This window comes from Siphateles boraxobius, unplaced genomic scaffold (genome assembly GCF_051911475.1).
Source record: "Siphateles boraxobius isolate OS27281-9 unplaced genomic scaffold, OSU_SipBor_1 269, whole genome shotgun sequence".
Lineage (NCBI taxonomy): Eukaryota > Metazoa > Chordata > Actinopteri > Cypriniformes > Leuciscidae > Siphateles > Siphateles boraxobius.
In genome coordinates, this window is record NW_027508886.1 from 1,201,593 (window position 1) to 1,228,511 (window position 26,919).

The following is a 26,919-nucleotide window of genomic DNA, read 5'->3' on the forward strand; positions in this document are numbered from 1 at the left end:
TAAAGTTTTATGACCTAGCAAGAGGGAGAGTTACAGAAGATGATCCTGTTAGGTAATCTTTCTTTAGAAATACACTTACTATTTGAAGTTATAGACCAGTCTCCAATTACATCTATAGAATAAGACAAAACTAATTAGATATGCATGCATACAGGAAGGTTAGATACAATTCTGTGTTATATACATTAAGGACATTCCTATCCTAAGTTGCACACACAGGACATTTGTGTGCGGGTATGTGTGATGTTTGTGTGTGTATTTAAATTGTAATTAAACATATATGTGTTCATATTTGTTCAGTAGTGAAAGGAAAACAGGATTCGGTCAGTCGCTACATATTCCCCCTTTTCGTCGGATGAAGTCCCTGTGTGAACATCATCGGACGACAATCATCACAATGGCCGACTGGCAGGTGAATCCTGATGGTCATGTAGCAGGTGGACCCTGGTAGTAGGGTAGCAGGTGGAACCTGATTGTAGGATGGCAGGTGGATCTTAAAGCTGAGGATTCAGCTCAATGAGGTTTGGCGTGGTCTCTGACTTGGCACCCCCTTTCCGGGGATTCCGTCTGAGACCTTCAGGCACGGCTTTCGTGAGCTCGGCTGTGTCGCATCTGGTGGAGTCTTCTGTACAGAATGAATGCCAATCATAGTGTCAGAGTGTGGCTGATTACCTGTAGAGATGCACAGCACAATGTCGGCTAAGGTCCAGCCTAGGACCGCAGATGAAGTGTTCAGAACGGGCAGTCGAGACAGTGCTTGGATGGCTGTGTTGACCGGAGCAATGTCAATGAATTGGGACCCCCTTTCCTCGATCCAGAGTCTCAGTTCTGGATCTAAGGTGAAGTTGTAGTTCTTGAAGGATGGGAGTTCCAGTGCTGTCTGGTACTCTTTGCTCGGAAGATGGTACAATGCCAGATCATTCAGGTGGAATATGGCACCTTTCGGGGCTTGAATCCACGTACTGTGGTTGAGCATGTTGACACGGCTGGTTGTGTCATGCTGGTGGTAAGTGAGAGTAGCTGTACGCACAGGTGTGTTAACGAGCCACCTGTCATCTACAATCTCTGCTTGCGTCTCTGTGACTTTTGCTCGAGGCTTAGCTTTGGCAGGGCAGCGTGTGTCGCTGACCAGGGGTTGCAACCCGCAGGTTCCTTCAGTGTTGTCTCTGAGGAAGGGTTTGCTAGGGCAGAGATAGTGAATGAATTTGGTGAGGTACACATGTGCAGGTTTGGGGCCAGGTGCAGCTGTCGTGGTAGGCCACCACATCTGGAATACGTGCCTTGATGTGGGTGTTGCTTTTCAAAAACCTGACATTGGCAATGCCTTTAAGTCTGTAGACTTGGTTTGACTCGCTGATGGATTGGTACAAGAGCACATCCACTTCCCTCTGCTCGTGATCGACGTAGAGTAGGATGGCGCTACCCAGAGAGTAGGCCAGGTGTATTTGTAGAGGATCAGTTGGCCTGGTGATGGCCGAAACCAGCATAGTTAGCACAAGGCTTAAGGGTTTCAAGTACGGTGGGATTCTACCCGTGGCTGGGCTGTCATTTGAGGAGTTAACCTCCCAAGCATGTCTGTTATCAGGGCTGTAACCAGCTGAGTTTGGGCCCAGTCATTCTGGAAGACAGTAAACAGCGGTTTCATGCAGTTCATGGTCTGATTCAGCAGGATGCTGTGAGCGTTGAGGATGACCACGTTCCTCTCAATGTCTTGCCGATGGTTTGCAAAGATGCACTCTGCGTGGTGAGTTGCTCTTTTAGCTGTGAAAGTTCAGTCTGAATTTCAACCACATGCCGTTTCGCAGTGGCTATGTTTGCTGTGTGGACACTTGGCATACCAGTGTCGAACAGAGTTCTGGCGGCAGCTACGGCTCCCAGGAACCGTTTGGAGTGTTAGTTGGTGCTTAGGAGTCCTGATTGTGTAACAGTCACTTTCCCAAGTTGGTTGGACATGTGTTCGACCTTGGCCTTGGCGTGAGAGAGGGAGTCCTCTGTCCATCGGGCACTTGCCCAGCCGTATTGGGCTACGGTGCTGGGGTAGTGTGCTCTGTAGGCCTTGTGGGGCTGGATGAGTCGAACATGCGCTTGATGGGTGTAGGTCCTGCAGTCGGTGATCAGGAGTCTCAGTTGTTATCTCGGTGGCAGCTGTCCTCTGGATGGCTGACAGCACGGCATGGCGAACCACAGCAGCAACCTGGTACAGACAACAGGGAGAGAGAGAAAGAAAGGGGAGGAAAAAGCCAGCGAGGGTTGTCTTTGGCTGGACAGGGCAGTCTTTTTATTTCATGGGTGGCAACTAGGTTTAGCTTGCCTTGGCCCATGTTTTGCCACTTCTTGCTGCTGGCATGTCGCTTGCTTCAGTGTATTGTCAGTGGCTCTGGTGCTGTGGTTTGCAGCGCATGATGCGTCATGGACGTACATTGGCCTTATCCCCCCTTTGCGCCGTTGCATTACACGTCTTTGCGTTGTGGTGTCAGACGGTGCACACATAGAATGTAGCTCTGTGCACGCAGCATGTGCTTGGTGTCATGTCGTGTTCTGAGTAACTGGTTGTCAGTGAGTGTAGACGGCAGTCAAGGGTTGGTTGGAGGGGTCTGAGAGGTGGTGAAGCAAAGTCTTTATTGTGTCAGAAGCCCGCATGTTCGTTATGTTTGTGTTTGTAAACAGCGGAGCTAGCGTAAACTGCTGTGAGGTAGAAAGTTTAGGTTGTAAAGTTCTTATGCTGTGTGTAATCACTTCAAACTTCAGGGTGGGTGGTCGGGTTTGAAGTGACCACAGCTAGTCGTTAAGTGCGCCAGGCTTGGTGAGGGTATGGGTTTGGTCATTCAAGTCTTTGTCAAGGCCCGGTTGCCTTGAGTGTCATTTCACCTTTTTCCAGTAGACAATCATGTTGTTTGTTCTTGTGATGTCATCGCATGCCTGGAACCGGTGTTGGTATGTGACAGGCATGTGGTTTGAAGTCTTACAGCCATTTTGTTTCCAGCCTGGAGGTTGGTATGGGAAACTGAGTCAGGCATAGTTAAAGTCTGTGCACATAAGGAGTTCTTTGATGTACACGTCAACGCGGTGTGCAGCGTTATGAGAATGGCTGCTACCTCAGCATATTGTGATGACTGCGGGCCCAACTTGAAGTATTGTGGTGGGCACGTTATGTAATTTACCTACAGCATGCCCGCACCTGATTGACGGGTGCCCTCATGGTGGTAGGAACATCCATCGATGTAGGCTGTGGGCATACCTTGACACGCATTCTCTTTAAAGTACCTGTGACAGGTCAGTTGTTGTTGTTGGGGTTCTTCTACATCCACCGTCGCAGCTGGTGTGTTATCAGAGCAGTTTTGGCAGGCCGCCAGGCCATGGACTAGCGCAGACTTGTGATTTTGAGCATAACGTGCCTCAACATTGTGCCCCTGGAGGGCCATTAACCATGTGGCTATGCGTGAATTGGTGATCACGCCATCTCGGATGCACTGGCTCCAATGGGCTCCAATGTAGTTGGAGTATCTCTGGATGGCCCATACAGTGCAGAGCAGGGCTTTTTCACAGTCTGAGAATTTTAGTCTCTGGTGGGAGAAGTGTCCTGCTGGCATATGTAACGACTCCTTTGTCTTGATCATGCCTTTGGTACAGGCCAGCACTGAGACAGTGGTTGGAGAACCCAGCTTCTAGATAGAACTCTTTTTGTGGGTCAGAGTAAGCCAGGCATGGAGCTGTGCATAAGTGTCGTTTTAGCTCATTGATGGCATTTTCTTTAACTTCTGTCCATACAAATGGGCAGTCTTTTTTCAGAAGGGCAGTTAGAGGTTTCGCAATGTCTGAGTTGCTTTCGCTGAACTGCCGTGAGTAATTGCGCACCCATAGAAAGCTTGTAGCTTGAGATGTTGGTGGGTGGCTTGATGTTTTGAACAGCTTGAATACGGCTGGACTGCAGTTCGATGCCTTGTGATCCGATGAGTGGGGCCACATAGTTGACTTTGGTTCGACACCACTGTCCTTTGTGGAGGGCGTTCTTGGCGCCGGCAGTGGATAATTGGTTCAAAACATAGTCTATCTCTTTCAGGTGGTCAGCCACTGTTGTGCTTTTCATGAGAGCATCATCAACGTAGATAAGGTTACTTTTCATTCTGGCATCTGGGCATGCTTTGTTCAGGAAGATGTTGAACTCAGCAGGTGAGGTGGCATAGCCTAACGGGTACCTGGTGAAAGTGAATTGTCTGTTGCCGAACGTGAAAGCTAGCTTGTGCTGGTCTTCTGGATGCACAGGTATGGTCCAGAATCCAGAGGCCACATCAAGTGTTGAGAAGATTGTGGCTCCTCTGATTCTGGGTATTTCTTGCTCCAGCTGGGTCATGGGCCATCGGGACAGTGGCACCTGTTGATTCAATTTCCTGCAGTCAATGGTGGGTCGCTACTTGCCGTTTGGTTTGAGGACGGGCCAGATGGGGGCAGAATGGGCGCTGTTGCATGGACGGATGACACCTTTTTCAAGCCTGGATCCGATGATCTCTCGCACCGGTTCGTGTTTAGCGATGGGGATCTTGTACTGCCTGACAAAAGTGGGAGGAGCATTAGGGTGCGTTGGGATGCGCACAGTGTGGAGTTCGGTGAGACCACAATCTAAAGAGTCTTTGGCAAAGGATGCTTTGAACTTGTAAAGGACTTGTCTGAGTCTTTGTAGATCTGCATCATTTTTAATTGCGTCAGCGTCTTTTAGAATTTGCTGAACTTGAGACTCAAATCCTGGGTACGGCTCCACTGTTGGTGCTGTTCTGCATACCTGGTCTTTGTCCATTGGCACGCAGTTGTTGAAAAGGATGTAGACTACACGCGATGACACTTCAGTAAGGGGTGTGGCTTCCAACGTGAGTCCAAGTTCAACACATTCGGGTGAAGGTTGAAAGAAGCCCAGCGTGTGGTTTAGGGTTTGACCACAACGCATGTTGAGCCGGACGGCGACCCCTTTGGTGTAAGCTGGTATCACAGTTTCCTGTTCGTTGATTAGGGTGCCAACCTCAGGAATGGTCTGACCTGACAGGAGGTTCTCAGTGTTGGTTGGAACAACAGGGGGCTGTAAAGTCAATGGGGCCCACACTACCTCATTAATGATGTCCACATGAGCCTTGAGGTGAGTCAGGATGTCTACTCCAATGTAGAGATCATGGGGCGGGTCCGGAAGGACCAGGAAGTAATGGGTCAGACACCGGTGGTTCCAGTTCAGGTTCAAAGCGCAGACACCTTTGGCCGTAACCATGGTTGATGGGTACGTGTTTAAAGGAAAACGGTCGCGCTTGCTGGCAGAAGGAAGGTCTGGTGTGTCTTAATGAGAGCATTGAATAGTGAGACACTGATGGCTGAGTTGTCTGCCCATAGTGCAAGTACAATGTCAGTAGTGGTTACATCATTCAACTGCAGGTCAGTTGTGACCTTGGGGCAGAAGGAATCAGAGTCTTAGGTGAGCTGAAATGTGCAGATTGGTGAACTTGAATCTTGGTCTGGTGCTGGAACGGTGTCCCCGTGGCTGGCTGTGAGAGTTTCCGTGAACTCTGTGACCTGACAGTCTGGCTCGGTTGGCCTGTGTGACTGGAGGGGGAGGGGTTCCCGCACTTGAGCCCAAACTTTCAGTTGTTTGAAGTCCTGTAAAGGTTCAAAGCGATCTAGCAGGTCTTTGCCAATTAGAAGTGGGTAAGTGTTAATTTTTTGTGCGCACTGGGTGGATCAGACTCATAGAATCAATTGTCAGGTGAATGTGAGCTAACTTTTCAAGCCTGATGTCATTTTGGCTGTATGACTGCACGCTCAGTTCACAAGTTTGAGGTGTAAGAGTTCGATCTTGTCTCTTAGCTTGAAATTGGAGTCTTTTTGAAAAGGTGAGATGAGATCACCGTAAGATGTGATGCTGTGTGTTCCCTGCTCACTTCCTTTTCCAACGTGATGTTCAGGAGGAGTTACCGGCCCACCCCCTTTTCGACCAGGTTGCCCAGGAATGTTGTCATTGGGGCAGGTGTGACGATCAATGGGTGGTTAGGACCGGGTTTGTGTGGCCGTCTGCGGGTGCAGATAGCCAAAACAGCATTTTCTGGTACCTTGGGATAGTGGTACCTGATATGAGGAAGTGTGCTGTCTCATTCAGGGTGTGCAGCTGTCAGCTGTGGAGCTTGGGTGATGCTGTCACCTTGTGATGTGACAGTTAGCTCTGTGGTCTTTGGCTGACGAGCAGTGTTCGGGGTGCTTGGCTCAGTCAGTTGGTAGTCAGACCGGGCATTGGTTTCAGTTCTTATGCTTAGACATAAGATGTGTGGTTTGTCTTTCTTGCGAGTTTTCTGTAAAGAAGCTCTTTCAGCACCTTCAGGATCTCTGCCCTCTCTTACGTGGCTGCACTGTTTTGATCTGATGTGGGCTCAGACTTGGGCTTACCAGTGGCACGTTGAGAGGGGTTCCGATGCCGGCTCTCTGGGGTTTGATGCTCCGGACAATGGGGATCGGCTATTTCTGGGTCGCCGGCTGGCTTTCAGGTGGCTCCACCCCTTGGGTTGTTGGATGGGTGTTGCCGGTCCCAGAATCTTTCAGAGCGCCCGCTCTGGTGCTTCGGGCGAGCCACATTGCGGTTGTGCTGCCCTCTGCTGGCTTGGAACTGTCTTGACTCTCTGTACAAAGGTCTGTGGTGTTGTGGGGCGTCCTCTAGAGTCATCTCTGAATAGTGTTCAGAGACAGGGAAGATGGTGTGGTTTTTTACAGTCTTTTTGGACACAGTCTTTTGCTTGACATAAGCTTTGTGGGCCAAGTCTCGTAGCTGTTGGGCAGACATGGTCCGTGAACAGGCCAGGTGATGACTCACTGTGGGATGCAGATTTGGGAGAAACAGAGTTCTGAAGTTGAAATCCTCTTCCATACCTGGCTCGTTCAGTGCTCCGAAGTAGGCTTGTCGGAATCGGCCGTAGTAGGTCTGTGGGGTTTCAAGTCTTGTCTGCTTGAGGTCCATGGCGATGATGAGCCCTTGGTCTGATTCTGGATCAGAGAATGCTCGGATCAAAGCTTGTCGCAGCTGCTGGTAGTCAGTTTTGACAGTCTTTGTTTGACGGTCTAGGAAGCTGCGCACGTCACGGCTAGACGTAATTCTTAGCAGGTACAAATTGTCCCAAGCTGTCAAGTTGGAAACAGTTTGCAAGTGAAAGTCAATGTCCTGTAGATAAGAGTGAATGTCATCACCTCCTGCAGGGTCTGGATTAAACGTAGGGATGTTTCTGGCCAGCTTGTCAAGTTCTTTTGGGGCCATGCCATGGTTAGCGGCAGGGGTTGTTTGGAAGCTGGCTGGTGACATCTTGAGCAATGGGCTTTTAACCCCCCTTTCAGCTCTGAGTTTGTGGCTGAAAGGTACGGACCGGGTGGTTAGGGGAAACTTTGTGGTGTGCGTTTCCCCTTCCCGTTCATTCTGCAGTCTATGAGAGTGTTTCAGCTCTCTGTGAACAATGTCAAGTTCGTTTTTTTTAGATCGTGTCTCTGCTGAGTAAGCTTGTGGATTTCAACTCGGGCTGCGTGCAAGTGGTTTTTGCAGGCCTTGGCTTTAGCGTCTCTTTCTTTTAGTTCAGTCTCTGCTCTTACAAGGAGAGCTTCACCTTGTCGGAGTTTCTCGTTGAGTTCCTCTCTGGCGTTTCTCTCCGCTTGCTTTCTTTGGTCTGTGTCGAGACGAAGATCTTGCAGGGCATTTTGAAGTCTTTCTACTTGTTTCTGTAGCTCTGGATCTGTGTCGTCCTCTTTCTCGCGCGGGTTCTGGGTCTCGAGGAGGAGCTGATCAAGGCGACTCTGGGTTCGGGCCTGGTCCTTCCGGGCCTCCTCCGCTTGAAGCTGAAGCGCTGCTGCTTACTGCTCCAGGTCGATGTTGCTCCGTTCGCTGAGCCTTGCCTGGGCGACGAGGTTGTGTGCGATGCCTCCGACGATTCTGGCCCAGTCTTTGTAGATGTAGCTCTGGGTCGGATCGTGGGCCATCAGCTTGTCCACGTCGGCATCCTTAGGCAGGAAGGAGGTCGTCATGGCTCTCGACCATGACTGTAGGACAGGAACATACTGGCTCACTGTGGGCGAGAGGAACACAACATACACAAACAAAGAGACCAATGCAAGTCCGTTCTAAGCTTAACAAGCTATACTCATACGGGCTATGCCGTTCATGAGAATTTTGGGGCTAACTGATGTAAACAGTTAGCGAAGCCAATTGATTTGGGTCGACGAAGGACCCGAACTAGAGATTTGACAGGCAGTAGCCTAGCGGGTCACGTGATGACACCGGCTGCGTAATTGTCACTCTATTCTATTATTTAGCTTCCTTGGTGGCTCTCACAGGTTACTGTCTCTAAGTTAAATGAAAGAAACAAATCACAACAGAACACAAAGATAGAAGAGATCAGAGTGAAAGGAAACAATGAAAATGAATAGGACTGAAATGAACTGGAATACATACTAACACTGGAAGTGTTAGGGAGAATAAGGAGGCCTAAGCCTACTACCGCTGATAGGGTTTAAGATAGCGCCTACGGGTGAGAGGGGTTGTCGGGATAGCAACCTAAGAAGGTGTGGCTTGGAGAAGAGATGGGCCAAACACTTAAAATATCCGGGAGATATCTAGTATTTTGTGGCTCATAGTAGTTGGAATGGGTTTTATTAAATTTAGTTTACCTGCGGTGAATTGAGTCCACTCCGGTGAGAACCAGTGGCATGGTCAACCTCCCTGGCGCTTCCCAAACACTGAACCGCGGTGTCCTCGGCCCTCCATTACTCTGTGTCGTGTTGCGCCCTCCCAAACAGCCTTTGTGACTTTAAACACAACTCGGCAACGCCAAGATGTCAATCGCCAGACAACACTACAAAATTGGGCTGTTCCCCAGAACCCTCCCGGAGGAGTGGCCTCTTTTTAGGCCCCGGTTTAGGTACTGGTCCCAGAAATTGTCTTTTGTGTCGGCTGGACTGGTTGACTACCTTTGGAGTGCCAAATTGCTGATGTCAGCACTGCGGGCCGCAACGACGGACAGAGATAAAAGAAACCGAGATTCACACACAGCCAGTGTTGGTAACGCTGGTCGGACAACCTTGCTGGCCGGAACACCACCAGAGATGACTTCAAATCACCAAGGGAGTACTACAATAGATACACAAAAGGATGAACAAGGGAAGCTTAAAGTGAATTAAGGCTTGTTTGTTTAAACCAAATTGAGTAATTATTTATGTAGCAATAAGAGTCGAAGGTTTTACTAAATAATAATAAAAAGAGGTAATTATGATAATGTTGGTAATTATCAAAATAACCTAACCCAAAAGGGAGGAAAAATAATAAAAATCAAAATATGAAGAGACAGGATTGAAACACGGTAGAAGAAGCAGGCCGCAGTAGTGGGTTTCACCACGAGGGGGGCGTACTCCTTCTCCGTACTTTGCCTGGGTAAACAGAACACTTGATTCAAATTCAAAATTCAAAACTTGTTTAAATTTAAAACTTAAAACAAGCAGGAAAGAATTAAAAGGGAAATCAGAATGATATCCTATAATAGCTAATAACACGGTAAAGTATCATTAATAACTATAAAATAATCAAAAAGGGGAAGATGAGATAGATGCACAATTCAAAACAGAGTGAAAGGAGGAAAAACGTGATACCGACTTAGGGGGAAAGGCCACAGGGTGGCGCTGTTTCCTCCACATGGATATCAGTGACTGACAGGCAAACACGATGTAAATTTAAACTGGTTTAAAACCAAATTAAAATAAGCGTGAAAGAAGATTGAGAAATCAGGATAAAATTTTATCATAATTTACGACAACAGTAAAGTATCGTCAATAACTATAAAATAGTCAAAAGAGAAAAGTAGACATAGGCAATTCAAACAGAATTGGACAGAGAGACAAGGAGAGTTGAGTGAGCCGACTTGGGCTCTCTCTGGCTGTGCTGGGATTTAGTTTAAGTTTTAATTCAAATCTTGTCTTGAACCAAACTCAAAGTAAATGTACCAGTCAAAAGCAGAAAAATTTGTCTAACACAAAATAATATTCGCACGAGCAAAGGTCTAAATGCAAATAATTATTGAGAATTTAGACAGGGAAATGAATTCCCTTAATTCACAGGGAAATGAATTCAGCAGTAAAGAGAGCATTATCTGAAACGGCCACAAGATGGCGTAATTGCGCTCATGCAGGCTGAAGTCAGAAGACGGGGCGTAATTCGAGACTCCTAAACACTTAAAGGACGCCCTCTGGTGTTTAGCAAGCGGAATTACAACCGACTTTAATGTGATTCAAACTAAGAGCTTTCAGCTCGCGTCGTGCGCTGATTTCCTGCAATAAATCACAAATAAACAAGCAGATCTCTGCGGATCTTTCGGTGCTGTACAGCACAAGAGCGTGAAACAGGATTTTTTCGTTATGAAAACACGCAGATGTGAAACAACAGGAATTTCCGTCTGTTGTTACTCACATAAACATTTTTATGTATTAGATTTATATTTAAATGTATCAGATCTTTAATTGGGTAGCTAAACGAATTTTGACCAGGAGTTTACCGTTTTTGTTGAATATCACTGGGTTAACCACGACTTCAATAACGACATTATGTAAGGCCTTTTACCACTGAAGAGAGGAAACTCGCTCTCGATCAGATTTACGTCTTGCTAAAGAGATTCTCGTCTTAATCAGGCGTTTAAATAATATTAACATGTACCAGCTACAAAGAGTTTGCTTCGTCTTTACAGGGACAGGTATAATATTATGAAATGCAGTTTAATTTAGCAATTAACAGTGTTCACATGTTAGACATATTTCACAGAGTCGATTTGCTTAACTGAGATCGGCTTCGTGCCGATCAGTTCTTCAGTGGGTTCGCGTTGCGCGACTTTCACTGGAGCGCGCATTAAAAAAAAAAAAATTAATACACAATATACTCATAGATTGAAACTGAATTTGCTCATAAAACAAAGTTTGAAATGCCTCGCGATCTCCACCAAACTGTAGCGACAATGAGTCTTACATTAAATTAGTTCAAATTATATATAGGGAATTTAATAATTAATCATGAATGATTAATATATTGCACATTACAGTTAAATTATCGAAGCTGAAAATAGATCGATTGTATATATGAATGATCACCATAATGGGTTATGGTTCGTCATTAATATATCAATAGTCTTATTACAGATCGATTATATGAGATAACCTTAAATGGAATTAATTTAGTTATCGAACAATCTGTTTGTCCAGCAAACGGCCGTAAGATTAACTTATCAATTTTCAACAAAAATTATCTCTTTCTTATAATTCCAAAAAAGCTATTTTCTGGCCATAAAAAATCACCTTCTTGTTATTATAAAATTTAGGTTACTGAAATAGTAACGAATTGTAAAGCTTTGTAGCTAAAGGGTCGAACACTTCATTGACTTTGACTTTAGACAATTAGCAATCAAGAATATAATGGTTTTAATAAAAAGAAACTATGGATACAGAATTCTACATTTAAACCCGGGATACATGTATGTACAATAAACAGTAAAACTAACGAGACAAACGAATAACAACGGGAGTGAGAGAGAGAGAGATTGAGTGAGAGAGAGAGAGAGAGAAGTATATATATATATAGAGAGAGAGATAGATAGAGGATGAGAAAGTGAAACTAACGGTCAGGATGAGAGAGATCACCGGGGTGATCGCAGCATGGCAAAAATCACAGACAATAACCCTTAGAGAGGCAACAAGAAATCACATCAATCAAATCAAATCAATAACCTATACTTGCGTATATGGTTCTCTTTGTGTTGCTGAGGAACGCAGAGTCGTATGCGTGTTTGTCCTTCGGTGCTATAGGCTTGTTCTCTCGTGTCTTCCGGGGCGAGCAGACTCGCGGGAAGTTTTAAAGGTTCACCGAACGTGAAGTTACCAAGGAAATAGAGCGGGAAAAGTTCTTCTTTGTCTTGTCAGGATAATTGATGATGCTATAAAATTTTGTCATTTCTAGCCAGAAAGATTGTACACACAGAACAATACATTTTACTGTAATATCCTATGTATGACTGGTTTAGTCAAAACAAGACGGTCAAACAGGTACCAAAAATGGCCGGAACGAGTAGAAGAAACATAAAGTTACATTCATATGCAGAATTACACACATTTAATGTTCACTCACACGACTATAAAGCCGTAATACCGGCTACCATGACCTAGGAAAGATCAAATTCATGTTTATACATTTCTTAAGTGGTTATACATAGATTGCAGAGTCTATTAGTCTTTCTTCATCAGAATTCAAGTGGGAGCTGTGATTCCCTTGGAATTCCTTTTGGGGGTCATAAAGTTTTATGACCTAGCAAGAGGGAGAGTTACAGAAGAGGATCCTGTTAGGTAATCTTTCGTTAGAAATACACTTAAGATTTGAAGTTACAGACCAGTCTCCAATTACATCTATAGAATAAGACAAAACTAATTAGATATGCATGCATACAGGAAGGTTAGATACAATTCTGTGTTATATACATTAAGGACATTCCTATCCTAAGTTGCACACAAAGGACGTTTGTGTGCGGGTATGTGTGGTGTGTGTGTGTGTGTGTATCCTTAGGGCATATTGTCCATCCGTGGTGTGCACCACGTGAGGGTTTCGAGAACAACGGGACCTGTTTCTTGATTGCGCAATGCGTCATAAATGGAGTTAATCAATGACCTGCTGGCAGACATTGGGGCACCATTTCACATGATTCAAGGTTTTGTGAATTAAACATATATGTGTTAATATTTGTTCAGTAGTGAAAGAAAAACAGGATTCGGTCAGTCGCTACACAGAGGAATGGCACTTTTCAGGTGTCAATCTACATTCACTCTTTGAGTGAACATCCTCAAAGGAAAAAAGATAATTTAAAGGTGTATGTAAAAGGTTTTATTTCATTTTTTATCGTAATCACTGACTAAAGCTCATTCTTGTCATCTCACACTTCCCCCACTCCCCTTGGAATAAGTGGCTGTTGTAGTGTTTGGTCTGCTTCGCTTCACACTTGGCTGATCCCATCTTTTTTTCTTCTTGCATTTCTTCTAATGGTGCTTGGATGAAAAACAGGATAATTTTCACTGCTTCCTTCCATCTTTACATCATCATGTCATCTCTCTACTAATCATACATGCTTTGCAATAAACCTTGTAATCGCAGTAGCTGTCCAGCAGAGCTGAGAAAGTCATGCAGTGAAAGTCTAAAACAATAAGATAATTTTGTTGTGTTTTTTTACGCTCCAGCAACTGCAGGCTCAAGAGGCCCTGCTCCTGCCCCGGCTCGTGCTACTGCCCCTGCTCCTGCCCTTTATCCTGCTCCTCCAGCATCGTGGACCCCTGGCCAGGTGTCCCAGTCGCCTGCAGAGCTTCCTGTCCACTGGAAAGAGCAACTCCCATCTTTCCAGCAAGGCCTAAGACTAGCGTCCCGAGATAACAGCAGAAAGGCAGATGGGAAATAATTAGCATAGCTGATGTTCATAATGTTAATGCATTCGAACTGATTCAGCAGTAGTATCAAAGGTTAAGCAATAAGTGAATGCTTGGTTAAAGAGATGCGTCTTTAATCTAGTTTTAAACTGGGAAAGCGAGTCTGAGTCTCGTACAATATCAGGAAGGCTATTCCAGAGTTTAGGAGCTAAATGCGAGAACGCCCTCCCTCCTTTAGTGGACTTAGATATCCTAGGAATGACCAGAAGCCTCGAATTTAGTGATCTTAAAGAGCGCGATGGATTGTATGGCGATAGAAGGTCTGTTAAATACACAGGAGCTAAACCATTTAGGGCTTTATAGGTCAGTAGGAATACTTTGTAATTGATACGTAACTTAATAGGTAACCAGTGTAGAGATGATAAAATAGGTGTTATATGATCATATTTTCTTGATCTAGTAAGAACTCTAGCAGCTGCATTTTGCACTAACTGTAGCTTGTTGATTGAGGATGCAGGACAGCCAGCTAATAAAGCATTACAGTAATCTAGTCTCGAGGTCATGAATGCATGAACTAACTTTTCTGCATCAGAAACAGATAGCATGTTGCGTAGCTTAGCAATGTTTCTAAGGTGGAAAAAGGCTGTTCTTGTAATATATGAAATATGATTTTCGAAAGTCAAGTTGCGGTCTAGTATAACACCCAGGTCTTTTACTGTAGTGGATAAAGTAACAGGACATCCGTCTAAATTAAAGTTGTATTGTAAGGGATTTTGTGGGTAGTTTTTTGGACGGTAGTACCTCCGTTTTATCTGAATTTATTAGCAGGAAATTACACGTCATCCAGCATTTTATATCATTTAGACACTCTGTCAATTTAGATAAGTTAGTGTTTTCATCTGGTCGTGATGAGATATATAATTGAGTGTCATCAGCATAACAGTGGAAATTAATTCCATGTTTTCTTATAATATTACCAAGTGGCAGCATATATATTGAGAATAGCAGAGGGCCTAACACCGATCCTTGCGGCACTCCATAGTCTACTGACGTTATCTTTGATTTTTCCCCATTTAAACAGACAAAATGGTAACGGTCTGATAAGTACGATCTAAACCAGCTTAACGCCTGTCCCTGAACACCAGTGTAGTTTTGTAGTCGATCCAAGAGTATTTTATGATCGATAGTATCGAACGCAGCACTAAGATCGAGTAGAACTAGTATTGAGATACAGCCTTGGTCAGAAGCTAAAAGTAAATCATTTGTAATTTTAACTAGCGCAGTTTCTGTGCTATGATGCGGTCTGAATCCCGACTGGAATTTTTCATAGATATCATTTTCTTGTAAGAAAGAGCAAAATTGAGCGGACACAATTTTTTCTAGTATTTTAGACATAAATGGAAGATTTGAGATGGGTCTGTAATTTGCTAAGTTATTTGGATCTAATTGCGGTTTCTTAATGAGAGGTTTTATTACTGCCAGCTTGAATATTTTTGGAACATGACCTAAAAATAAAGACGAGTTAATAATATTAAGAAGAGGCTCTAAGCATAACTCATATTACAAAACAAATTACATTTTGCTTGTTTTATTAAATTATATCATTTTTAGTATATAAAAAAAAGTAATATAATTAAGTAATGGTCAGCATTTAATAATATTTTGTTTAAGTTTTGGGGTGGGCTAACAATGCAATTCATTCTGAGGTAATATTAATTTTTTATGAGCGATACTTGCATTTTTCGAGTATAAAGTCAACAGTTTCTCCAAAGGAGATCTTCGAGCAGCGGCCCGTCTCCTTGTGCACTGCAGACAGTAAACGCAGAGGAGAACTGTTCTAGGTTGTGCTGTCGAGTTACTGATGTTATGAAGTGTTAGTGCACCTGTCGCTCATATAATTTAAACTTATAAACTTATTACATAAAGATCATGGAAAGATACTAGTTGTATCTAACAATGAACAATCATAATGACAAAACAGAAAACATAAAGATCATTGGTTTGTGTACATCATAATATGATATTTATACACAGGAAAAAAGAACAATAACAAGGCTAAATATCTTTAAATATAAATAGTTCTTCATAATACATTAAAAAATAGTTTTGTTGTTATTGTCTGAGGCATGAAACGAGAGGTAAATTCATCAAGAAAAGAGGAAAACTTGAAGGAGAAACTTTTTGGGTATAAAATAAAGAAATTAACAACATATTCAAGAGATAACGATTTTGGGGTTTCTTAAAAAATTGTTATAAGGAACTGTGGGTCACATTAGAAGGGTTTAAAATATAACAACTTAAATCAACCCTAAATGTATTCACAAAATAAATTGGCAGCTGTTTCTTCAACAATACCACAAAATGAGCAAGTTTCATCAATATCAAGATATTTACAGATAGATGAATTAAACGTGTCGTTCATCTTTTAAGTTTTTGCGCTTGTGATAACGTGTCGTAGGTCACATGATAACGTCAACATGGCGGATGATGTCCGGAATCCGGATCGCATTCATACTCAACGAGATTTGGCTATAAAGTACCTACTCTTTTAGCGCTCGTTAAGTAAGTACTCATTGAAATTAAGTACCTACTCATTGAGTATGCGGTTTGGAACGCAGCCATGGGCTTAAAAAGCAAAGGCTTCATTTGCTCCTTGCTATCGTGCTTTTGGACTCAATGACTTAAATCTCCGGTGCTTATGGGAAAAGTTGACACACGCCAAGGTTCCATGGTGTAATGGTTTGCACTCTGGGCTCTGAATCCAGCGATCCGAGTTCAAATCTCGGTGGGACCTGCTTTTGCCAGGAATGTGTGCAGTACCTCGTTCGAAAAAACTTTTTCGGCAGCACTGAGCCGCAAGAGCTCATCTAGGTAGTGCCCCTTGAAGGGGGGCGTAAAAAGGATGGACAGCACTGGCGAATGCAGGCATCGATCCCGCTACCTCTCGCATGCTAAGCGAGCGCTCTACCATTTGAGCTAATTCCCCTTGATGATGGAGAAGAGGTGTCCATCGCTCTCAAAGACAAAGACGCGATCCCTAGCACGTGTGCAGGTGCTGCAGCGTGATTTCCAATGACCACAAAAAAGAGGCCGCATTTCCTCTGTGCAGGCAACTTTACACTGGCTACCTTTTAATTGTAGATTTAATCAAAATATTGCGCTTTAAGCCATGCAAGCTGAAATGTTTTCGGCCCGGCAGCAGCAAGGAGGACGTATGTTTCGGCTCGTTGGTCAGGGGTATGATTCTCGCTTAGGGTGCGAGAGGTCCCGGGTTCAAATCCCGGACGAGCCCATTATCAGGCTTTACTTTTAATCTCTTCAGCCTGATTAGGGCAACCAGGATATTTCTGAGATATTGGGGATAAAATGAGCCAGAGAGAGGCCGGTTAGCTCAGTTGGTTAGAAAGTGGTGCTAATAGTGCCAAGGTCAAGGGTTCGATCCCCGTACGGGCAACTCATTTTCTCTCTGGGACCTTCGCTCTGCTCTTCTCGAAAATGACTGGCGGTCTCCCAGACATGGCTGCTGGCTAAACAGCACAAATACCTGGCCGAAATAGCTTAGTTGGGAGAGCGTTAGACTGAAGATCTAAAGGTCCCTGGTTCAATCCCGGGTTTCGGCAGAGGAACCACGTCAGCCTGGCGGTCCATTGCGGTCCATTGACCAAACGGCAGCTCTTATCTACCTTATTACACCTAGCCTCATCGCTATCTGCCTCTCATACAGCCAGCTATCAGGGTGTGTTTAATCCATGGTGTAATGGTTAGCACTCTGGGCTTTGAATCCAGCGATCCGAGTTCAAATCTCGGTGGGACCTGCATTTGCCAGGATGTGTGCAGTACCTCGTTCGAAAAAACATTTTCGGCAGCACTGAGCCGCAAGAGCTCATCTAGGTAGTGCCCCTTGAAGGGGGGGGCGTAAAAAGGATGGCCAGCACTGGAGAATGCAGGCATCGATCCCGCTACCTCTCGCATGCTAAGCGAGTGCCCTACCATTTGAGCTAATTCCCCTCGATGATGGAGAGGAGGTGTCCATCGGTCTCAAAGACAAAGACAAGGCGCGATCCCTAGCACGTGTGCAGGTGCTGCAGCGTGATTTCCAATGACCACAAAAAAACAGGCTGCATTTCCTCTGTGCTGGCAACTTTGCACTGGCTACCTATTAATTGTAGATTTAATCCAAAAATTGCGCTTTAAATCCAGCGATCCGAGTTCAAATCTCGGTGGAACCTTTTTAGGTTCTTTGCGGAAGGGAGGGAAAAAACAGAGGTGATGCGCAACTGCTGACGTGGCGGTGAAATTGGCACTCTCAAACCGAGTCGGAATCGGGGAAACATGGGCTTAAAAAGCAAAGGCTTCATTTGCTCCTTGCTATCGTGCTTCTGGACTCAATGACTTAAATCTCGGCTGCTCATGGGAAAAGGTGACACACGCCAAGGTTCCATGGTGTAATGGTTAGCACTCTGGGCTCTGAATCCAGCGATCCGAGTTCAAATCTCGGTGGGACCTGCTTTTCCAGGAATGTGTGCAGTACCTCGTTCAAAAAAACTTTTTCGGCAGCACTGAGCCGCAAGAGCTCATCTAGGTAGTGCCCCTTGAAGGGGGGCGTAAAAAGGATGTACAGCACTGGAGAATGCAGGCATCGATCCCACTACCTCTCGCTTGCGCCTATTGCTTCCTACCGATTGAGCTAAAGTAAGCCCAAAGTAAGCCCACGTGAGCCAATCGTGTTTCTCTGCTGTGGCTTACTTTTGACCAATCACGTTCTCTCCTGTGGCTTACTTTTGACCAATCGTGTTTCTCTCCTGTGGCTTACTTTTGACCAATCGCCTTTCTCTCCTGTGGCTTACTTTTGACCAATCGCGTTTCTCTCCTGGCTCTGCTCCTGTGGCTTACTTTTGACCAATCGGCGACCGCTATTATTATCGTCATCTTTGCAATCTTTGCAACAGGTAAGTCTATTCTTCACGACTGTATAATCGATCATTATTCATTCATAAACAGTGTTTGTTTTTAGACAATTAAACATGCCAATAAAGCTAGCTAGCGTGTAATAGCACACGTTTTCTTCTGTACATGTGAACCTGCAACTTTACCATGATATACAGTAAAAAACATGCCACTACTGTCAAGATAATTAGCCGACCGCTAATTAAGCAATATCCTCCTTAAACCATTTTTTTGTTGTTGTTAATTTAGTATTTTTTTGTGTCATTCATTACATTATTATATACATTACTCCAGCCCACGTGCCCACCACCACTGTGCCCACTGCATCTGTCCTCACTGCTGCTGTGCCCACTGCCACTGTGCCTGTTCCTCCTCCACCTACTGCCACTAAGAACAGGCCACTGCTGGCGACCAATGTGTAGGCCCTGTTGGCGCGGGGGAAGCATTTATTTGCTTCACAGCTGGTACAAAAGATTTTGTTTCCAGCCAAACCCTGTAAGTGGGTAAGTTTTTTCTTTTTTCTCCATCCACTGCAGGCTCGAGAGGCCCTGCTCCTGCCCCGGCTCGTGCTACTGCCCCTGTTCCTGCCCCTTATCCTGCTCCTACAGCATTGTGGACCCCTGGCCAGGTGTCCCAGTCGCCTGCAGAGCTTCCTGTCCACTGGAAAGAGCAACTCCCATCTTTCCAGCAAGGCCTTCAACCCCTGTCCCTCTGCTCCAGGACCATCCTCACTACAGCCACCCACAGGACTGCAGCGCCCTGCCCAGCCTCCTCTGCAGTCTCCTCCTCTGCGCCCTGCCCAGCCTCCTCAGCAGTCTCCTCCTCTGCGGCCTGCCCAGCCTCCTCTGCAGTCTCCTCCTCTGCGCCCTGCCCAGCCCCCTCTGCAGTCTCCTCCTCTGCGCCCTGCTCAGCCTCCTCTGCAGTCTCCTCCACAGCCTTCTGTCCAGCCAAGTGCTGCCTCTGCTCCTGCAACATCAACTGGGTCCAGTGTTGCAGACCAGGCTCCTGTAAGTAAGCTTCTCATTATTCGTGTGCAGGTCCTGCAGCGTGATTTCCAATGACCACAAAAAAAGAGGCCGCATTTCCTCTGTGCTGGAAACTTTGCACTGGCTACCTTTTAATAGTAGATTTAATCAAAAAATTGGGCTTTAAGCCATGGAAGCTGAAATGTTTCCGGACCGGCAGCAGCAGGGAGGATGTATGTTTCGGCTCGTTGGTCTAGGGGTATGATTCTCGCTTAGGGTGCGAGAGGTCCCGGGTTCAAATCCCGGACTAGCCCATTATTAGGCTTTGCTTTTAATCTCTTCAGCCTGATTAGGGCAACCAGGATATTTCTGAGAAATTGGGGGTAAAATGTGCCAGAGAGAGGCCGGTTAGCTCAGTTGGTTAGAGCGTGGTGCTAATAATGCCAAGGTCGCGGGTTCGATCCCTGTACGGGCCACTCATTTTCTCTCTGGGACCTTCGCTCTGCTCTTCTCGAAAATGACGGGCGGTCTCCCAGACATCCCTGCTGGCTAAACCATTCAAGTATCTGGCCGAAATAGCTCAGTTGGGAGAGCGTTAGACTGAAGATCTAAAGGTCCCTGGTTCAATCCCGGGTTTCGGCAGAGGAACTACGTCCGCCTCTTTTAGTCTACCTGATTCCACCTAGCCTCATCGCTATCTGCCTCTCAGACAGCCAGCTAGCAGAGTGTGTTGGTTCCATGGTGTAATGGTTAGCACTCTGGGCTTTGAATCCAGCGATCCAAGTTCAAATCTCGGTGGAACCTTTTTAGGTTCTTTGCGGAAGGGTGGGAAAAAACAGAGGTGATGCGCAACTGCTGACGTGTCGTTGAAATTGGCACTCTCAAACCGAGTCGGAATTGGGGAAACATGGGCTTAAAAAGCAAAGGCTTCATTTGCTCCTTGCTATCGTGCTTCTGGACTCAATGACTTAAATCCTTGCTATCGTGCTTCTGGACTCAATTACTTAAATGTCTGCTGCTCATGGGAAAAGTTGACACACACCAAGGTTCCATGGTGTAATGGTTAGCACTCTGGGCTCTGAATCCAGCGATCCGACTTCAAATCTCGGTGGGACCTGCTTTTGCCAGGAATGTGTGCAGTACCTCGTTCGAAAAAACTTTTTCGGCAGCACTGAGCCGCAAGAGCTCATCTAGGTAGTGCCCCTTGAAGGGGGGCGTAAAAAGGACGGACAACACTGGAGAATGCAGGCATCGATCCCGCTACCTCTCGCTTGCGCCTACTGCTTCCTACCGATTGAGCCAAAGTAAGCCCAAAGTAAGCCCACGTGAGCCAATCGTGTTTCTCTGCTGTGGCTTACTTTTGACCAATCACGTTCTCTCCTGTGGCTTACTTTTGACCAATCGTGTTTCACTCCTGTGGCTTACTTTTGACCAATCGCCTTTCTCTCCTGTGGCTTACTTTTGACCAATCGCGTTTCTCTCCTGGCTCTGCTCCTGTGGCTTACTTTTGACCAATCGGCGACCGCTATTATTATCGTCATCTTTGCAATCTTTGCAACAGGTAAGTCTATTCTTCACGACTGTATAATCGATCATTATTTATTCATAAACAGTGTTTGTTTTTAGACAATTAAACATGCCAATAAAGCTAGCTAGCGTGTAATAGCACACGTTTTCTTCTGTACATGAGAACCTGCAACTTTACCATGATATACAGTAAAAAACATGCCACTACTGTCAAGATAATTAGCCGACCGCTAATTAAGCTACATCCTCCTTAAACCATTTTTTTGTTGTTGTTAATTTAGTATTTTTTTGTGTCATTCATTACATTATTATATACATTACTCCAGCCCACGTGCCCACCACCACTGTGACCACTGCATCTGTCCTCACTGCTGCTGTGCCCACTGCCACTGTGCCTGTTCCTCCTCCACCTACTGCCACTAAGAACAGGCCACTGCTGGCGACCAATGTGTAGGCCCTGTTGGCGCGGGGGAAGCATTTATTTGCTTCACAGCTGGTACAAAAGATTTTGTTTCCAGCCAAACCCTGTAAGTGGGTAAGTTTTTTCTTTTTTCTCCATCCACTGCAGGCTCGAGAGGCCCTGCTCCTGCCCCGGCTCGTGCTACTGCCCCTGTTCCTGCCCCTTATCCTGCTCCTACAGCATTGTGGACCCCTGGCCAGGTGTCCCAGTCGCCTGCAGAGCTTCCTGTCCACTGGAAAGAGCAACTCCCATCTTTCCAGCAAGGCCTTCAACCCCTGTCCCTCTGCTCCAGGACCATCCTCACTACAGCCACCCACAGGACTGCAGCGCCCTGCCCAGCCTCCTCTGCAGTCTCCTCCTCTGCGCCCTGCCCAGCCTCCTCTGCAGTCTCCTCCTCTGCGCCCTGCCCAGCCTCCTCTGCAGTCTCCTCCTCTGCGCCCTGCCCAGCCTCCTCTGCAGTCTCCTCCTCTGCGCCCTGCTCAGCCTCCTCTGCAGTCTCCAACACAGCCTTCTGTCCAGCCAAGTGCTGCCTCTGCTCCTGCAACATCAACTGGGTCCAGTGTTGCAGACCAGGCTCCTGTAAGTAAGCTGCTCATTATTCGTGTGCAGGTCCTGCAGCGTGATTTCCAATGACCACAAAAAAAGAGGCCGCATTTCCTCTGTGCTGGAAACTTTGCACTGACTACCTTTTAATTGTAGATTTAATCAAAAATCTGCGTTTTAAGCCATGGAAGCTGAAATGTTTCCGGCCCGGCAGCAGCAAGGAGGATGTATGTTTCGGCTCGTTGGTCGAGTTCAAATCTCGGTGGAACCTTTTTAGGTTCTATGCGGAAGGGAGGGAAAAAACAGAGGTGATGCGCAACTGCTGACATGGCAGTGAAATTGACACTGTCAAACCGAGTCAGAATTGGGGAAACATGGGCTTAAAAAGCAAAGGCTTCATTTGCTCCTTGCTATCGTGCTTCAGGACTCAATGACTTAAATCTCTGCTGCTCATGGGAAAAGTTGACACACGCCAAGGTTCCATGGTGTAATGGTTAGTACTCTTGGCTCTGAATCCAGCGATCCGAGTTCAAATGTCGGTGGGACCTGCTTTTGCCAGGAATGTGTGCAGTACCTCGTTCGAAAAAACTTTTTCGGCAGCACTGAGCCGAAAGAGCTCATCTAGGTAGTGCCCCTTGAAGGGGGGCGTAAAAAGGATGGACAGTACTGGCGAATGCAGGCATAGATCCCGCTACCTCTCGCATGCTAAGCAAGCGCTCTACCATTTGAGCTAATTCCCCTCGATGATGGAAAGAAGGTGTCCATCGCTCTCAAAGACAAAGACGGGGCGCGATCCCTAGCACGTGTGCAGGTGCTGCAGCGTGATTTCCAATGACCACAACAAAACAGGCCTCATTTCCTCTGTGCTGGCAACTTTGCACTGGCTACCTTTTAATTTTAGATTTAATCAAAAAATTGCGCTTTGAATCCAGCGATCCGAGTTCAAATCTCGGTGGATCCTTTTTAGGTTCTTTGCGGAAGGGAGGGAAAAAACAGAGGTGATGCGCAACTGCTGACGTGGCGGTGAAATTGGCACTCTCAAACCGAGTCGGAATTGGGGAAACATGGGCTTAAAAAGCAAAGGCTTCATTTGCTCCTTGCTATCGTGCTTCTGGACTCAATGTCTTAAATCCTTGCTATCGTGCTTCTGGACTCAATGACTTAAATCTCTGCTGCTCATGGGAAAAGTTGACACACGCCAAGGTTCCATGGTGTAATGGTTAGCACTCTGGGCTCTGAATCCAGCGATCCGAGTTCAAATCTCAGTGGGACCTGCTTTTGCCAGTGAATGTGTGCAGTACCTCGTTCGAAAATACTTTTTCGGCAGCACTGAGCCGCAAGAGCTCATCTAGGTAGTGCCCCTTGAAGGGGGGCGTAAAAAGGATGGACAGCACTGGAGAATGCAGGCATCGATCCCACTACCTCTCGCTTGCGCCTACTGCTTCCTACCGATTGAGCCAAAGTAAGCCCAAAGTAAGCCCACGTGAGCCAATCGTGTTTCTCTGCTGTGGCTTACTTTTGACCAATCGCGTTCTCTCCTGTGGCTTACTTTTGACCAATCGTGTTTCTCTCCTGTGGCTTACTTTTGACCAATCGCCTTTCTCTCCTGTGGCTTACTTTTGACCAATCGCGTTTCTCTCCTGGCTCTGCTCCTGTGGCTTACTTTTGACCAATCGGCGACCGCTATTATTATCGTCATCTTTGCAATCTTTGCAACAGGTAAGTCTATTCTTCACGACTGTATAATCGATCATTATTTATTCATAAACAGTGTTTGTTTTTAGACAATTAAACATGCCAATAAAGCTAGCTAGCGTGTAATAGCACACGTTTTCTTCTGTACATGAGAACCTGCAACTTTACCATGATATACAGTAAAAAACATGCCACTACTGTCAAGATAATTAGCCGACCGCTAATTAAGCTATATCCTCCTTAAACCATTTTTTTGTTGTTGTTAATTTAGTATTTTTTTGTGTCATTCATTACATTATTTTGACCACAAGAAGATTTTTACTAAAACCTTTTAAAAAAAAAGTTTAATTCATATATATAAACGCCTTTATGTTATATTTGGTGTTTCTTAGTAATCTCTGCCACAAAAGCTAAACAAAACAAAACGATTTAAGCATGGCATGATACCAGCAAGATTGTACCAAGAAGTGTTATTTATTTTCTTATTAATAAGTTCATCACACTATTTACAATTTGTACACAAGGCAATTCAAAGTGATTCACAGTTGTATAAAAAACAATAATGCTTATGCTCATAATAATAAAAATAATAATATTCATTAATTATTATAATATTATAATAATTAATTACATAAAAAACAAATGCTGTAGTAAAATACTTTCAGTTGGAATATGACAGCTATGTAACGTTCTGTTTATGCCTGTGTCCTTTCAGATTATGTATGCATACCCGGTTTTACGAAGAAGGGTCGACTCCTTATGGGGCCAACTGAGGAGGCCAATAGGAGGAAGATCGTGTTGGCAGGGAGGGCCAGGTTTAAGGAGGAGGTCCTGGCTGAGGCCACTGCCTTTTTGAGGCAGAATGGAGGGAATCCTGGAGACCAGTTCCTGGTTCTGGCTCACTGCAAGATCCAGTTTGGGAAACACCAGGGTCAGAGGTTCCTGTGGCTGCTGGAGAACTCACTGGGGTATGCCTGCTATCTGGTGGCAGCATTTTGGGGGAGGAGGAGAGGGACAACCCGCTGTCGGACAACAAACACCTGTTCCTCAGATACACCTCGCAGATCAGGGAGGTAGGCGAGGCTGTAGAGGTGTATCAGAAAAAAACAGGCCATGCTGCAGGAGGCCCAGAGGACAGGAGACTCTGGATGTCTGATGGTGGAGTTTCGGGATTCTAAGGGTAGGTCAATGAAGGAGGTGTATGAGGACCCAAGCAAGGAGGCCCAGGCTCTCATCACCTACCTGAAGAAGGCAAAGGCCAGGCCTAACACCAATATGGCCCTTTTCAAAGCATACGTGCTGAAGAGGCAGGCTCTAGGCCACGTGCCCACCACCACTGTGCCCACTGCATCTGTCCTCACTGCTGCTGTGCCCACTGCCACTGTGTCTGTTCCTCCTCCACCTACTGCCACTAAGAACAGGCCACTGCTGGCGACCAATGTGAAGGCCCTGTTGGCGTAGGGGAAGCATTTATTTGCTTCACAGCTGGCACAAAATATTTTGTCTCCAGCCAAACCCTCTAAGTGGGTACGTTTTTTTCTTTTTTCTCCAGCCACTGCAGGCTCGAGAGGCCCTGCTCCTGCCCCAGCTCGTGCTACTGCCCCTGCTCCTATGAATTGGGGAAACATGGGCTTAAAAAGCAAAGGCTGCATTTGCCCTTGCTATCGTGCTTCTGGACTCAATGACTTAAATCCTTGCTATCGTGCTTCTGGACTCAATGAGTTAAATCTCTGCTGCTCATGGGAAAAGTTGACACACGCCAAGGTTCCATGGTGTAATGGTTAGCACTCTGGGCTCTGAATCCAGCGATCTGAGTTCAAATCTCTGTGGGACCTGCTTTTGCCAGGAATGTGTGCAGTACCTCGTTCGAAAAAACTTTTTCGGCAGCACTGAGCCGCAAGAGCTCATCTAGGTAGTGCCCCTTGAAGGGGGGCGTAAAAAGGATGGACAGCACTGGAGAATGCAGGCATCGATCCCACTACCTCTCGCTTGCGCCTACTGCTTCCTACCGATTGAGCCAAAGTAAGCCCAAAGTAAGCCCACGTGAGCCAATCGTGTTTCTCTGCTGTGGCTTAATTTTGACCAATCGCGTTCTCTCCTGTGGCTTACTTTTGACCAATCGTGTTTCTCTCCTGTGGCTTACTTTTGACCAATCGCCTTTCTCTCCTGTGGCTTACTTTTGACCAATCGCGTTTCTCTCCTGGCTCTGCTCCTGTGGCTTACTTTTGACCAATCGGCGACCGCTATTATTAGGCAAGGCAAGGCAAGTTTATTTATATAGCACATTTCATACACAATGGTAATTCAAAGTGCTTTACATAGAATAAATTAAAATATTCAAAAGAAATCAGAATAATTAAAACAGTTTGGAATAAAAGATAAAATACAGAAATAATCAAATGAAATCAGAATAATTAAAACATAAAATAAAATACAGTGCAAACAGTCGGACGAACAGTGGCACAGTGCTCATTCAGTAAATGCACAGTTAAACAGATGTGTTTTGAGTCTGGATTTGTATGTGACTACTGTAGGAGCACATCTGATCTCTTCTGGAAGCTGGTTCCAGCTGCGGCTGGCATAGTAGCTAAAAGCAGACTCGCCATGCTTAGAGTGAACCCTTGGTATTTCTAGCCGATGTGATCCTAATGATCTGAGTGATCTGTTGGGTTTATATTCACTGAGCATATCTGCAATGTATTGAGGTCCTAGGCCATTGAATGATTTATATACCAGTAATAATACTTTAAAATCAATCCTAAATGTAACTGGCAGCCAGTGTAAAGACCTGAGGACTGGTGTGATGTGTTCATATTTTCTGGTTCTGCTCAGAATCCTGGCAGCAGCGTTCTGTATGAGCTGCAACTGTCTTATGGTCTTTTTGGGAAGGCCAGTGAGAAGTCCATTACAATAATCCACCCTACTGGTGATGAAAGCATGCACAAGTTTTTCTAAGTCTTGACTGGAAACAAAGCATCTAAATCTTGCAATATTTTTCAGGTGATAATATGCTGATTTAGTTATTGCTTTGACATGACTACTGAAACTAAGGTCTGACTCTAGAGACACACCCAGATTCCTGACTTGATTTTTAGTTGTTTGACCCCTAGACTGAAGGTATGCGTTCACCTTGAGAACTTCATCTTTGTTTCCAAACGCAATGACTTCAGTTTTGTCTTTGTTTAACTGAAGAAAGTTTTGGCACATCCAATTGTTTACTTCATCAATGCATTGGCAAAGGGAGTCAATGGGGCTGTAATCGTTAGGCGATAGGGATAAGTAGAGCTGTGTGTCGTCTGCATAGCTATGGTAAGCGATTTGGTTCTTTCTCATTATTTGGCT

At 45.5% G+C, this 26,919-nt stretch overlaps 10 non-coding genes across 10 annotated transcripts; all 10 read left to right on the forward strand.

Moving 5' to 3' along the window:
* Positions 1 to 16,162: 16,162 nt before the first annotated feature.
* Positions 16,163 to 16,234, forward strand: trnaq-cug (transfer RNA glutamine (anticodon CUG)). Its single transcript has one exon. It is a non-coding gene; the product is annotated as a tRNA-Gln (tRNA).
* A 753-nt stretch (positions 16,235 to 16,987) lies between these two features.
* trnaf-gaa (transfer RNA phenylalanine (anticodon GAA)) lies at positions 16,988 to 17,060 on the forward strand. The gene has a single exon. It is a non-coding gene; the product is annotated as a tRNA-Phe (tRNA).
* An 814-nt stretch (positions 17,061 to 17,874) lies between these two features.
* On the forward strand, positions 17,875 to 17,946 carry trnaq-cug (transfer RNA glutamine (anticodon CUG)). The gene has a single exon. It is a non-coding gene; the product is annotated as a tRNA-Gln (tRNA).
* A 1,648-nt stretch (positions 17,947 to 19,594) lies between these two features.
* On the forward strand, positions 19,595 to 19,666 carry trnap-agg (transfer RNA proline (anticodon AGG)). The gene has a single exon. It is a non-coding gene; the product is annotated as a tRNA-Pro (tRNA).
* Positions 19,667 to 19,754: 88 nt separating this feature from the next.
* Positions 19,755 to 19,828, forward strand: trnai-aau (transfer RNA isoleucine (anticodon AAU)). The gene has a single exon. It is a non-coding gene; the product is annotated as a tRNA-Ile (tRNA).
* A 93-nt stretch (positions 19,829 to 19,921) lies between these two features.
* trnaf-gaa (transfer RNA phenylalanine (anticodon GAA)) lies at positions 19,922 to 19,994 on the forward strand. The gene has a single exon. It is a non-coding gene; the product is annotated as a tRNA-Phe (tRNA).
* A 90-nt stretch (positions 19,995 to 20,084) lies between these two features.
* Positions 20,085 to 20,156, forward strand: trnaq-uug (transfer RNA glutamine (anticodon UUG)). The gene has a single exon. It is a non-coding gene; the product is annotated as a tRNA-Gln (tRNA).
* A 241-nt stretch (positions 20,157 to 20,397) lies between these two features.
* On the forward strand, positions 20,398 to 20,469 carry trnaq-cug (transfer RNA glutamine (anticodon CUG)). The gene has a single exon. It is a non-coding gene; the product is annotated as a tRNA-Gln (tRNA).
* Positions 20,470 to 23,084: 2,615 nt separating this feature from the next.
* Positions 23,085 to 23,156, forward strand: trnaq-cug (transfer RNA glutamine (anticodon CUG)). The gene has a single exon. It is a non-coding gene; the product is annotated as a tRNA-Gln (tRNA).
* Positions 23,157 to 25,340: 2,184 nt separating this feature from the next.
* On the forward strand, positions 25,341 to 25,412 carry trnaq-cug (transfer RNA glutamine (anticodon CUG)). Its single transcript has one exon. It is a non-coding gene; the product is annotated as a tRNA-Gln (tRNA).
* The last annotated feature ends 1,507 nt before the right edge of the window (positions 25,413 to 26,919 follow it).